Here is a 14,826-nt window from a genome sequence, read left to right on the forward strand (position 1 = left end):
AAGTAACCCGGAAGAAACAAAGGAGATGCAAAGGCAAATTGAAGAGCTTATGACTAGAGGATACGTGAGGGAAAGTATGAGCCCTTGTGCCGTGCCTACTTTACTTGTCCCAAAGAAAGATGGGAGTTGGCGCATGTGTATTGATAGTAGGAGTGTGAATAACATCACTATCAAATACCGATTTCCTATTCCAAGATTAGATGATCTACTTGATGAACTACATGGTTCAAAGTTGTTTTCTAAGATTGATCTTATGAGTGGTTATCATCAAATTCGAATGAGAGAAGGAGATGAGTGGAAGACAGCATTCAAGACTAAGTTAGGGTTGTATGAATGGTTGGTGATGCCGTTTGGACTCACTAATGCACCTAGCACTTTCATGAGGTTGATGCATGAGGTACTTAAACCTTTCCTTGGCAAGTTTGTTGTTGTTTATTTAGATGATATTCTGATATACTCTAAAAATTTGCATGATCATCTAAATCATCTAACAAGTGTGTTTGAAGTGTTAAGAGAGAAGAAACTCTATGCTAAGCTTGAAAAATGCTACTTCTTAGTGCCTAGTGTTACTTTTCTTGGTTATGTTGTATCAAAAGATGGAGTTTCAGTTGATCATTCAAAAGTAGAGGCTATTAAAACTTGGCCTATTCCTACTAATATGAGTGAAGTAAGGTCTTTTCATGGTCTAGCTTCATTCTATAGAAGATTTGTCAAGAATAAGTTGATGCCTAGAAGTGAAGGTCCTTTAAGATTATTGAGAAGATCAATGACAATGCTTATAAGTTAGAACTTCCGGGAGAATATGGAGTTAGTGCTACATTCAATGTTGGCGATTTGGCTAAGTATATTCCTGATGAAGAACTTCGAGATTTGAGGACAAATTCTTTCGAAGAAGAGGAGGATGATGCAAGTCTAAGCATGGAGAACTTCGAAGATTTGCTTATCATGCATCAAGATAACTTGTCCCTAAACATTGATTCAAGCCAAGCATTGCATGGACACTTTCTTGGATATCAAAGCAAAGCCACGGTTTGCTTAGTGGCTTTTCTTGGAGTCTAGTTCACTTTCTTGAACTTTCTTGAATTTTCTTTACTTAGATTTTGCTTACAAGTTTTTACCTTTCACTTGAAAGGGTTTTTCTTGGTTCAAGCATTAGGATCTTTAATCTTTATTTAATTCTTTAATTTTTATTTATTTATTTAGTTGCTTTAAAAATCAGTTAGTTAGCAAAATAAATCAGTTTGGTGTATGCTTGTGCGCCAAGGTGCTTGCTCTTCAAGCAAGTTAGAATTCTAGTTTAATTAGGATTGAATTAGGGACTTGTCCTAATCTTCCTAGGTAAACTAAGTCTTATAAATAGGGCTGTAAACACACAAATAAAGATACATAGATTAATATTCAGATTTTATTTCTTAAGTTGCATACTTGAGTTTTGGTTGATTGCGATCAATTGCTGTTTTGCTTGTTTTAGTTAAAACATTCGTTTGGATTGATTAATTAGGTGGATTCTTAATTGATTAATCTTAGTTTTTGTTTAATTCTTGGTGGATTTCCTGTATAGAATTAGACTTAAACATATCCCTTGTGTTTTGTTGATTTTCGGATCAATAATTCACATCAGGTGTTTCCTAGATTACCCGCGGAGTTAGTTATGGTTTATGTACCCATTTTTCCACGCCCGCGGGATATTCTTATAGAGGGCGCGGCCGGTCAGATTTCTTCTTTGTCTATAAATACTCTTGTAATTCCTTTTGAAAGCTAAACTGTATAGGATAGCTCCCTCTGAACTATCGCCCAACTCTCCAGGGTGCGCACTCATGACCGAGAGAACAACTGTGAGGGGCTCACCATCCCGATAAAGTTAGCCCGCAGAGCTGACCAGGTCAAACTCTCCACAAAGGAGATCGTACACCTATAAATAGAGGGCAAAGTACAACGAAAAGGAGGTTGGACACACAAGTTATTACACTCTGTATATCTCTCTAAGTACACACTTTCTCTCTCTAAACACTCTCTAACTTAGGCATCGGAGGAGGGGTTCCTCGAGCCACCCTCGAGGGTAGTTTACGTGTGTTGCCTTGTGTAGGTTGTCGATGGGGCCCAGCTCATCCAGCAGAACTCTTGGATCCATACCTAGAACAATTGGCGCTAGAAGGAGGGGAAGGATCATCTAACCTAAGATTCACCAACTCAGTTAGGGACTGGTTGACAAACCACTATGGCCGGGGAAGAAAATGTACAAACACCCATACCCAAGGCTAATGATGCCAACCAAACACCACAAAAAACACCACCAGCAACCATCGATCACAAAGGATCCGCCAAGAAACCCAAATCCACCGTCTCACAAAAATCCAACCCTATTGGATTGACGTTTGTTGCAGCTAAAGCAACAACGAAACCAGTCAATCCGGTAGGATCTAGTTCCATTTTCAAGTACGGTATGCTATTGGCAGGCACGAACAATGAACCCATTGTTTTAGCCCGTAAACATGCCAGCCATTCTGCAAAACCTCTCTAAGTGCAGTAAGGAGCAGTTGGCAACGATGACAGCAGTCCTTGCTAACTTTGGTAAGGAAGCGAGCTCGTCACCAGTAGCAGCAGCTACAGTACCAGCGGTGAGGAAGACAACACAATCAACCCTCACTCCCGAGCAAAAGGAGCTCCTCCAGCTAAGGAAGAAGGTGTTGGAGTTGGAAGATCGGAATGTGAACCGAGATGGAGCGTAGAGGAAATAACCCAGGCTAAGGGCAACTTGGAGAGATGAGTCGCCCGCAGCAGGTCATTAGCCTCTGAGCAAGGACCGATCCTGGATAGGGAGAAGCGAGGACGGATCCAAGTTATTCTAGATGATTCCCTATTTTTCTTGGAGATTCTGGAGGAACCGATGGAGAAGATAAAGATGCCAAGTTGCAGGTACAACGGAAGTACAACACCTAAGAATCATATCTCGGCTTTTGAGAACCACATAGTGCTCTACTGCTCTACACCATGATGGATTCAGTCTGATGCAAAGCATTCCCGCCAACTCTGGAGGGGCTGGTAGCGGAGTGGCATGGAGCCATTCCCAAGGGTTTCGTGTACTCATATAATCAGCTGAAAAGGATGTTTATGGAGCATTATATTACCTTCAGTTTTTTCACCAAATGCCCTTGAACTTTTCAAAAATTCACCAAATACCCTCAAGTTTTTCAAAATTCACCAAATGCAACTGATGTTTGTTAATATTCACACTATGACCACAAAATACTCTTGACGTTAAAGTTCTGTTAGCAATAAAATTGAATTCACCAAATTCTCTAACTTTGTTAAATAATTCCACAAAATACCCTTTTTTTTGGAAGTACACGTGTACAACGTCTAGTTTGAAATTTAAGGAAACAAGCCATTAGTTTTTATTTTTACACTTTATTGGCATAAATACTCGATACATAACATCCTCTTATTTGCTTAATTAACCACAAATTTTTAACTCCTTTAGAAATCAATCTAAATCATCCTCCTCAATGTATGAGAACTTTTGTCTAAGAGTTGCAAACAAATCGTGTTGTAGTAGGAGAAAATTTGCTGTAAGAACTTCTGAGTCTGCTAGCTAGTCCGCGGACAAGCCCAGACTGTTTACTAGGGTGGGTATAGACTAACTGTCAAGCCGCATAAAAGGGGCTTGAGTTTGCTATATTAAGTTTGTTGGAAAAAATATGAAGTATAGCCCGATCCGTTTTCCATCCAAGCCCGTAAGTAATCACCTCTATTTCATTTGGCCCTCTTTTTCTCTGTTTGCGAGGTCTCCAACACTTCTTTTTATGAATAGAGGATGATTGCAACTCTTACACAATAGTAATCATACATTGAGGAGGATTATTTAGATTGATAACTCATGGTGTTAAAAATTTGTAGTTAAGCAAATAAGAGAGATGCTATGTATTTGAGTATTTATGCAAAAAAAGGGTGAAAATCAAAACAAACTGCTAGTTTCCTTAAATTTTAAACTAGACATTGTACTTCCAAAAATAAGGGTATTTTGTGTAATTATTTAGCAAAGATAGGGCATTTGGTGAATTTTGAAAAACTTGAGGGTATTTGGTGAATTTTTGAAAAGTTCAAAGGCATTTGGTGAAAAAACCGTATCACCTTGGTAGATCGAACTAAGATGACAACTGAGTTGATGTCACTAGTTCAGGTGAAAGATGATCCCCTGAGGGAGTTTATCACCATATTCAACAAGGAGAAAACAACCATCCCAAACATGATTCAGGAGGTAGCGTTGCTGCAATGCAGAGCGATTTGCTACCATGCTCACCATTTAGAGCGTATATGGGGCGTAAGAGCCTCAAGACGTTAGCTTAAGCGCTAGGTAAAGCGCACGAGTTTATCAAGGCATACGAGACCGACAGAGCAATGCTGAGCAGGAAGGCGCCAAATGACCCAGTTAAACGGGCAGAAGTCACCCGGGCAGAAATCACAGCCAGGGCTGAACAACCCAGCAAAGCTGAGCAAGGTCGCAGGGAGGCAGATCGAGCTGTTAGGGTGAAAAGGTTAGACCCGAAGTGGGGAGGAAGACCTGGAAGGTTCGACCAGTATACCCCGCTCACTCACTCGAGATCCCACATTTTCAGCGTGAACAAAGGTGATGACAAGTGGCAGAGACCTCCAAGGACGGTTACTAGGAACCATGATCCCAGCAAGTGGTGTGACTTCCATAGGGATCACAGCCACACAACTGATGAATGCACACACCTGAAAGAAAACATAGAAGACCTAGTTAGAAGGGGGTATCTGAACAAGTTCAAACAGCAAGCTAATCCCCCTAAAAGAAGATAAGAGGACAGAGTAGCCCGTGACCGCAGAGGAGGTCATAGAGGTCCCGCTAAGGATAGAGACAGAGACAGCTAGCAAGAAGGCAGGGTGTATGTGATCAGCGGAGGACTGGTGCATGGGGGAACAGTGAATAAGGCGCGGGCAGACCTGCGGTCAATGATACATCAGATAAATCATAATGAGAAGCGCAGGTGGCAACCTCTTCCCCCGCAGCCGCGAGCTACATTTGATGAGCATGACCAGAAAGGCATAATCTATCCTCATGATGATTCTCTGGTAGTAACGATGAGAATTGCAAACTGGGAGGTAGACCGTATATTGATAGATGGGGGGAGCTCAGACAACATATATATCAGCGCGTTCAAAGAGGATGAAGTTAGACAGAAAGGACCTAAAAAGGGTGAGTTATGAAGTCACCAGGTTTAACGGATCTGGATTGACCACGAAAGGTATAATTGAGCTCTCAGTCCGAGTAGGAGAAAGGTAAAAAAAGACACGATATTCGAGCAGAGTTCCTGGTGATAGACTCTCCTTCACCTTACAATGTGATCATGGGGAGGCCACTCATCCACAAGATTGGCGGAGTGGTTTCCACCTATCATCTTGCCATGGCTTACACAACCAATGAAGGGCGGTCAGCAAAGCTTAGGGGAAGCTAGAAAACAACTCAACAATGTTACATAACTACCCTAAAGCAGCCCGCTAGGACCAAACAGCAGCCACTCTCAGAGCAAAGATCCGTTGAATAGGTTGAGAAAAAGTCAAGAAAAAGAAAGTGCGAAGAATATCACATGGAGAAGGATAAACAACAGCTGGCTATGGAAAATTTTGAGCCCGCAAAGGAAGAGATGGCTAGACCGCTTCCCAGCAGGGAGCATGTTACATCGAGCTCACAGAAGGTGATCCTTCAAGAACAGTAAAAATCGGAAAGGACATTGATCCTGGAGTGGGGGTGCACCTCATAGAATTGTTGAGGAAGAACAAGGACATCTTCACATTTCAAGCAGATGAGATGCCCGAAGTTGATCCTGCAGTTATGGTCCACAGGTTAAATGTGAAGGAATATGTTAAGCCAGTAAGGCAGGAGAAACGAAGCTTCTCCACGGAGAAAAATCAGGCAATCCAGGAAGAAGTGGAAAAACTCCTTGAAGCTGGATTCATTGAGCCCTATAATTACCCGGAGTGGCTAGCCAACGTGGTCATGGTGAAGAAGGCAAATGGCCAATGGAGGATATGAGTTGATTTCATAGATCTTAACAAAGCATGCCCAAAAGACTGTTACCCGCTGCCGCGAATCGATCAACTGGTAGATTCAACCAGCGGGCACACCCTGTTATGCTTCATGGATGTCTTCTCAGGATACCATCAAATCAATTTGCATAACCCAGACCGTCAGAAAACCGCATTCATCACCAAGGGGAGTGTAAAATTACATAGCTATGCCCTTCGGGTTGAAGAATGCTGGACCTACTTTTCAGAATACAATGGATAGAGTGTTCATGCACTAGAAGGGTAGGAATGTTGTGGTATACGTGGACAACTCAATTGTTAAGAGCGTCACGCAGGCAGGGCATATCATGGATCTAGAGGAAACATTTGCCACCCTAAACAAGTATAACATCAAATTTAACCCGAAGAAATGTTTCTTCGGGGTAAGCTCGGGAAAATTCCTAGGCTTCCTTATCAGCAAGAGAGGGATAGATACAAATCCGGAGAAGGTTGAAGTAGTCCTGAGCTTTCCAAAGACTAAGTGCATTAAGGACATCATGCGGCGTCGCACTAGCCAGGTTCATCAGCAAGTTAGCCGACAAAGCTTTACCGTTCTATCAGCTGCTGAAAGGGAACAGGGAATTTAAGTGGGGAGCCGCAGAAAAAGAAGCCTTTGAGGGCATCAAGGAGCATCTGACTAAGCTCCCAACAATGATCAGCCCGGAGCTGAAAGAAAAATTAAAGTTGTACATTTCTGTATCAATTTAAACAATCACAGCTGTTCTCCTGGTATACTTTGTGAGCCACGTGCTGACTGAGGCCGAGCAAATGTACCCATTGGTGGAGAAGTTGGCTTTTGCGACTACAGCAAGGAAGTTGAAACCATATTTTGACACGCACATAATACAAATCCTCACAAATCTCCCACTAGAGAAAGCAGCATCTTCGCCGCCTGTCTCCCTTACACTTGAGTTACTCGGTCAAGAGGGAGCTCCATCTTGGGAACCACTTTGCTCCTCCGACTCCTCTTGTTCCCTATCCCGAACAACTTCATTTGCGGGCACTTCCCTAGCGCGCCGACTTCTCGGCTTAGTAGCCGTTTGTTTAACTCTTGCCATTGTGTCCTTCACAAACAAAGAGAGGGGGGAATTCGAAGATGAGCAAAGCAGTTCTGATTGTACAGAAAAGGCACCCCCCGTTCTAGATTATGCCGTACCAGGAGACCGGCTGAATGTCCTAGGCAGTGCCTTGTGTAAGGATGAAGAGTCCATTTTTATTTTTAAAGACTATGTATACAGACAGAACAAGAATGTAAACAGACTGAAAAGAAGAAAAAAGATGAAAGAGCGTACATGCGGTTACCTTACTTTAGCTCTGAACAATCTGAATACTACAACAAACGGAGACCGAGTGTTGTCAAGAACGCACATGGAAGTCTTGAAGATCTAATGCAGGCGGGATCAGAGTATCTCTCACTAGAAACTCTCTTTCTCTCTCTAAAAAACTTTTCTAAGATGTGTAAATGAGAGGAGAGAAGGGGTGGGGTAAAACCCTATTTATAGAGGGGTAAAACAGGGGCATTCCCGTCACACCACAGAAGGTGAATATATGTTACTATTAACCACTCACGGTGAAACACGTGTTACAGGCGCCACATGGCCCGCCACGTAACCCTTGTGAGGGGCAAATATTTAGGGTAAAAATACACTAGACATGTGGACTAATCAGAAAGGACCACGTGTCACATTTGGACATGTTACCATAGACCTCTCACTAGCTGACACGTGGCAGCCTAAGATACATTAGCAGAATTGCAGCCTTCTTGGGATTTGGGCCCTTGAAGGCCGCAATATCAGAAGATATCTGAAGGGGACACGTGTCAGATGGCTATTGGGCCACTTGGACCAGCCTGACCTTGACACATGGCCTTCTCTTATTGCTCCGCGTGTCGAGGGTATTTTAACCCTAAACATTTGCCCCTCACAAGGGTCACGTGGCTGCCACGTGACGCCTGTGACACATGTCCACCTATGAAAGGTGAATAGTAAAAACGGCAGTAAATTTAGGGTGTGACGGGGATGCCCCCGTTTTACCCCTCTATAAATAGAAGTTTACCCCCCCTCCCTTCTCTCACTATTTCATTTTCTTTGACTTTTTGGAGAGAGAAAGAGAAATTTTTAGAGAGAGATTCTCTGGTTCCGTTTGCGTCAGATTCTCAAGATTTCCGTGTGCTAACTTTGCAACACCCGGTCACCCGTCTATAGCAATTTTCAGAGTTTCCAGAGTTAACGTAAGGTAACCGCATGTACCATTTTTTAGCTTTTCCTTCTTTTCAAGTTGTATACATTCTTTTTTCCGTCTGTATACATAGTCTTTAAAAAATAAAATGAGTTCTCAATCCACACACTTGGCACTGCCTAGGACATTCAGCCGGTCTCCTGGAACGAATGAATCTAGAACAGGGGGTGCCTTTTTTGGACTGTCAGAACTACTGTGCTCATCCCCGAATTCCTCCCTCTCTATGTCTGTGCAGGATACAATGGCTAGAGTAAAACAGACGGCTAGAAAGTCTAAGAGCCGGTGCGCAATGGAAGTGCCTGTCGACGAGATTGTTCCGGATGGGGAACAAGGGAATTCGGAGGAGAGAAGTGGTTTTGACGATGAGGTTCCCTCTTCCTCTGGGAGCTCAAGTGTAAGAGAGGTAGACGGTGAAGAGGCCGCCTCCTCTCATGGATCTGAGGAAGAGACAGGCGGTAATGAGGCCGCCGAAAGATCGAGAGCCGAGGCATCTGGCTCCGATCAAGATAATTTTAAGGCTGACTATAAGCAGCCAGCGAAAGCTTCAACCTATCTTAACCCAAAGAAGATTAGAATGCTTCCAGGTTACATAGCCCTGCTTAAGAGTGGCTTCAGGGCCTTCAAAGAAAAACACCCCTTTGGAAAGGGGTGGGATATTATAGCTCCGCCCGGGGACGCGGTTATGGCTTGGGAGGATAACATAGAAAATGCAGACAACTATTTTGTCTGCTATGAGGTGGTAATAGAAGTCGATCTGCGGTTCCCCCTCTATACTAGGATTAGGAAAATCCTGAAGGGGTATGATCTAGGTGTCTGGAAGCTCAACCCATATTCATGGGTGAATATTCTGAGCTACATTGCCGCTTGCGAGCTCCGGAATATTGCCCCTAGCTTTTCCACCTTTGCTCATATGCACTATTTGAGCAAGGCCCCAGGCGGTCATGGGGCGTGGTATACTCTTACCACATTACCCCAATATCTGATGACTTTGGAAAAAGTGTCCAAATGGTCCGGGTGGAAGGAGAAGTTTTATTTGGTCTCCTCCCCAACTCTAAGACACAACCGGACGCTGCGCCGGTACAATAAGGATCTTGTTCTCCTTGGCAGGAAATGTCCTCTCTTGGCACTCTCTTCTAGGGCCCGGGAGTAAATAATAGATCCAGGTTTCTTCGAAACCACAACTGAGCCCTTGGGGGATGGAACTCATATTATTATGCCTAAAAACTGGATCCCCCATCCGGACTTCATCGAGGATGAAAGATTCCTGTTCGCCTACGGGAGCATCCGGCTTTTCTGTTGTTTTTTTTGTTTTTGTACTTTCACTTTTTTATAATTTTCACTAACTTTTTATTTTCTCCTTGCATCTGACGCCTTGAAAATGGTTGATCCGGAAAAAACCCCGGCTAAGTCTGTTGCGCAACTGCGCAAAGAAAGAACACACTCCAAGAGAGCAGCCGTTGAGGCCAAGGAGGCCAAGAAAGGCGGGGTAAGACCGCCTGACCTATTTAGTTTCCTTTAAATTTCTTCTAAGTGTTTTTTGCTGGCTGATAACATTTGATTCTTTATTTGCAGGATGCAACTAAACGTGTTCCACGCTCCATCTCCAAGCTTTTTAAAATGCAAGGGGAGGAGCTAGACAAAACTCCGGCTGCCAAGGCCGCAAGGAAGAACCCTTCCTAGTCAACTTCTTCTGCCAATCCGGATCGTCCTACGATCGGTGGCAAATCACCTTCCGCCATGAAGATTCTAAGGGAAAGCTCAGAACGCTCAGGGAAGAAAGCGACGGATGCCTCTACGACATCGAAGGGTAGCCATACACCCAATGTTGCAGCCTGTGCGACAACAAATGGGGAGGAGGATGCCTCTAAGCCCCATCCTCAAACCCAAGGTAAGAACAAGATTGAACTTCCTTGGCCGCTTGACTTTGTGCGAGTCAAGACTAAGGTTGACCCTTCAGGGGGTTCAATCAGCAGCCGACAGCAAATGAACGCCAACTACGCTACATCCCTCTCACCAAGTACTTCTTTTGGTGAAGATATTACATCCGACAAGCTAGATCTTCTGGGTTTGCTAAACGAATGGTGAGGACCCTCACCCGGTCTGAGAAGAACTCCATACCTGATCTGCAGGTAGTGGACTTTGACCGGATAATGGGCCAACTGGCTAAGGTAAACTATTCTTCATCTTGATTCTGATATTTTTCTTTTATTTTACCAAGTGTTTCATATCCCGACTGCCCTTTTTCAGGTTATAATGAGGGTGGATGGGCTCCGGGGCCCCATCAGGCGGAAACAAGAAGAGGTAAATGACGCAAAACGTAGGGCCACTGAAAACCTCAACTCTGCTGAATATGCTAATTATATGTGTTAATTAAAGATTAAAGCAGTAGAGTTAAAATAGGAGGAGCTGATCCGGAGTCTGACGGCTGCTAACAATGAAGCTAACAGTTGGGCTTATGACCTTGATAAAAAATTGGCAGATGCTAAAGCTGAGCTCAAGGCATTAGAGGACGCAGATAAGGAGAACTCGAAGCTCCGGGCCGCCGTCGCCTGGTTGGGGGTGGAGATTGTCAACCTGCGGAACCAGCTGCCTGATGAGATCGCCAAGGAGCAAACTCGGCTGACGGAGGAGAATGAGCGGGACAATGCAGCCCGCCTGAAGATAACTTGGGGGCTCCTCTATTCGGATATAGACTTTGAAGTCTACAAACTTAGGTATGACTATGCCACTGCGGTGTATGATGCCCAAGTTTTGGGAGAGGCAGCTCCGCCTCGCTTCAAAGACTGGGCTGTTGAGATGGGATATGAAGTCTCAAACAATGAAGAAGAGCAGGCGGAGGACGAGCAAAATGAAGGCAGCTAGCCTCAGGCGGTTGATAATCAATCAAAAGCCCTCCCTACCGGTCAAAACCAGCCGGGTCAGCAGCCTCCACCTCAGCCTTGAACCAGCCTCCTCAAATTCTACGGCAGTATGCCATTTATTTTTCTTTCCGGCTTGTTAGCCGAGTATGTTGTACTTTTACCAACTAAGAAGTTGGGTTAACAATTTTTTCTTTTGTTTCTTCAACGGATGTGATTCCGGTTAACAATTATTCTGGCCTTTGTGCCATTTTCAATTTAATGAATGAAGTATTCCGACTCAGTCGATTTTTTGTACACGTTTGAATTTTTTGAATTGAATTTTGCGTATATACTGCAATTCTTTGATATTTTGTCTAACTTATAAAAAGCATGCGGCAGATTGTAATCCGGTTGTTCTTGCCCCTGGACGGCTGTGTGGTTGGTTTCATTTCCAATTGATTGATTTGCTTGAAAACATTTGATACTTGAAGAAGTATGAGATGTTTTCAGGCCAATCAATCACAATGGTGATTTCCCCAAACCAAGTGCACACCCGACCATTAAAACGGGTGCTCCAAACCTCTTATCCAGGTGGTAAAATTCCGTCTGGGGCAATTGCATAGCCATTACAGAAAACTCTTTTGCCCTAATTGGGAGAGTGTGTGCAATTTTGGAATAAATAATCTAAGTAAGAACTTTGGTCGAAAACCGACTGATGCCTCAAGGCATCCGATATTTCAAAAAGTTAATCGTTCTGTAGACTATTCTGGTCAGACGGCTATGAGTTGACCAATTTGTTCGTTCAATCGTTGCCGTCTACATAGATACGTAGAGCTGACAAAGAGTCTGCTCTCTACGACGATTGCACCCGGAGGGGTGTCGCCGGACGACGTTGTCCATAATGGGACAGGCGATTTTGTAAAATAAGCAACCATCCGCCAATTGGCCTTTGGTCTTGTTCGAGACCGGTTGTATAGCTGCTAAGCGTTTTTGTGCCTAGTTTATGAATATGGCCATTGGCCACATGTTATTTGGACGTTGAATTCGCTACTAAGTTTCGAACTTAGTTGGCTTAGCAAATAATCCGTCTGAGCATTGCCCAGACGGAATAGTACTTTTATAGATAATAACACAGTTGAAAACAAAGCTTGATTTCTCATTAATAGACTTTTTGTTTACAAAAAATTTACAATTCTCAGAAGTAGTACTTTTTTAAGTTATCTACATTCCAAGTTCTAGGTGTTTCGGGGTTTTTTGTGTCCCTCGGGAGAGTTACAGCTCAAGACAAGATTCACAAGGTCTCCTGTACCTGCAAAACAAACGGACCGCGGGATGGTCGGTGGTCCGCCTCCGAAGATTAAGTTGGTATAGAGTTCGGAGTGAAACGTGCGGAAATTAAGTTATCTGCTCGGATTCCAAGCTCAGGTATTGTGTTGTCTGTTTATTGAGAACAACTATTCTGTAATAAATGTTGATGTCACGTCCCTTAATAAATGAGGGAATTGTTCCTATTTGTAGGGCCTTTTGGGGAAGTGTACCCTCCCAAGGGTTTGATGACCTAGGGATTAGGGCACGCCGTCTTACAGCGCCTCAAAGTTTGAGCCTTTGAAGGCCGCCATTTTAGAGGCAATATCTGAGTGACACGTGTAGCTCATCCCAAGAGGCCATTTGGGCATCTCTTAGGGTGACATGTGTCGCTCTCCTATTGGTCCACTTTGGATCATCAAACACCCCAAATCAAGGGTGGTATCTGCCTGACATGTGTCACCATCTGGAAGGTCCAAGGAGGCGCCCCTTCTAATGACACGTGTCAGACTCCGATTGGGCCACTTGGCCGGGTATAAAATACCCAAAACATTTGCACCTCACAGGGTTCACGTGCTTGGCACATGATGCCTATGACAGGTGTCGGCCTCCCCCTAAGCCCATTAGGGGATGGGAGACATCCGTCATACTATCCGACCTGTATTTCAGGTTGGATAGACATTTGTAGCTTATGATGTCTGAGGAGCTTCCTGTGTCAACCAAGATGCGACCAACCAATTGGTTGGCCACTTTGCATTCTATGACCACAAGGTCATCATACGGCCGACGGACTTTGCCTCTGTTCTTTTCGGTGATGATGACTTCGGGGAAGGCGGATGTGCTAGCCGCCTGTCCCTCATCAACAAAGTGGACCATCTTTCTCAGATGGTCCTTATTTCCCCGGATGGTTGGACCACCACCGACGAATCCGCCTGCTATCGTATAGATGGGTTATTCATCCGTTTCAGAGCTGATAGCAAGTTGGGGAGTCTTTTTGCTTGACTTCCCAGGATTTGATTAAGAAGCCACTTTGGACATCACATAGGATTTCAGCGCTCCTTTGTCGGCCAGACGGTCAAGCTCCCGCTTGAAGCTGAAGCAATCGTTGGTGTCATGGCCGACATCCTTATTGTAGTGACAGCGTTTGTTTTTATTCCGATTTTCAGTGGAACCTTTCATAGGAGTCGGCTTCTCAAGAGACAACCGATCCTTAATCTCCATGAGGATGGAGTAGCTATCCTTGTGGAACTCGTACCTTGGAATGTACGGTTTCCACTCTTTCTTTTTCTTTTGGGCCGGCTAATCGGAGTTATCAACCGCCTAGATTTGTTTTTTTCTTTTTGCTCTCTTCTGCTTTTAGAGATGGCTGAGCAGGCCGACTCTCCTTCTGTCGGTCAGACTTCTTTGAGTCCGACTGCTTATTAGAGGAGCAGAGCTCGGTCGCCTGTATATAAGCGTCCGCCTCCATCAGGGCTCCTTGGAGGGTGAAGATTTTCTTTCGGACGAGTTCGAACTTGAAAGACGACCCGTCCTTTAGACCTTTAAAGGAGTCTGTGAAAGCCACTTCATCAGACAGTCCTTGTATCTGGATTCTCACCAGATTAAACCGCCTGACGTATGAGCGCAACCCTTATCTATCTCCCTGCTGCACATGGCCTAAGTCAAGGCTCGTTTTCTTTGCAGGGATGTTCATAGAGAAGTTAGAAGAAAACAAGAACGCAAGCGTCTTGAAGCTGTTTATGCAACCAGCCGACAGGTTACCAAACCACTGCTGGGCTATGCCCTTCAGGGTAGTTGGGAAGCATCGACACCAGGCGACATCATCCAACCCCTGTAAGTACATGAGGTGGGTGTATGCCAAGAGGTGGTTTTCAAGGTTAGAAGTACCATCATAGGTTCCAACTATGACATTTTTAACCTTGGCCGGCTGCTCGACCCTAACTATTTCCATAGAGAACGCAGAGGGCTGCTCCCCATGGTTTTGCAGCCGAAGCTGCCAGTCCAAAGGCTGGTAATTGTATGCCGCCTGTCCTCCGAAGAAGGCAGGCTAGATGTATGGTAAAGCAGGCGGCTGTATAGTGGTTGTGCCACATACTACGCCGAATTGATTACGTGGGGCCCCGACTGGATGAAGGGGCCAATTGAAGGAGTCCTCGGCCCGAAAGGAGAATTCCTCACCGAGGTGTTCTGAAAGCTGTAATAATAAGTCGACGTTGAAGCCGACTCTAACAGCTGCTGATTCCTTAGCTAGTCGATGTACTAACGAGCATCAGGAAATGTCTGCTTGCTACCATCCGGTTGAACATGCCGGATGACTTTCCTTTTCCCTGTCTTAGGGAAACGGAGTGTTGATGGG

Source organism: Chenopodium album, chromosome 8, assembly GCF_948465745.1.
Source record: "Chenopodium album chromosome 8, dcCheAlbu1.1, whole genome shotgun sequence".
NCBI lineage: Eukaryota > Viridiplantae > Streptophyta > Magnoliopsida > Caryophyllales > Amaranthaceae > Chenopodium > Chenopodium album.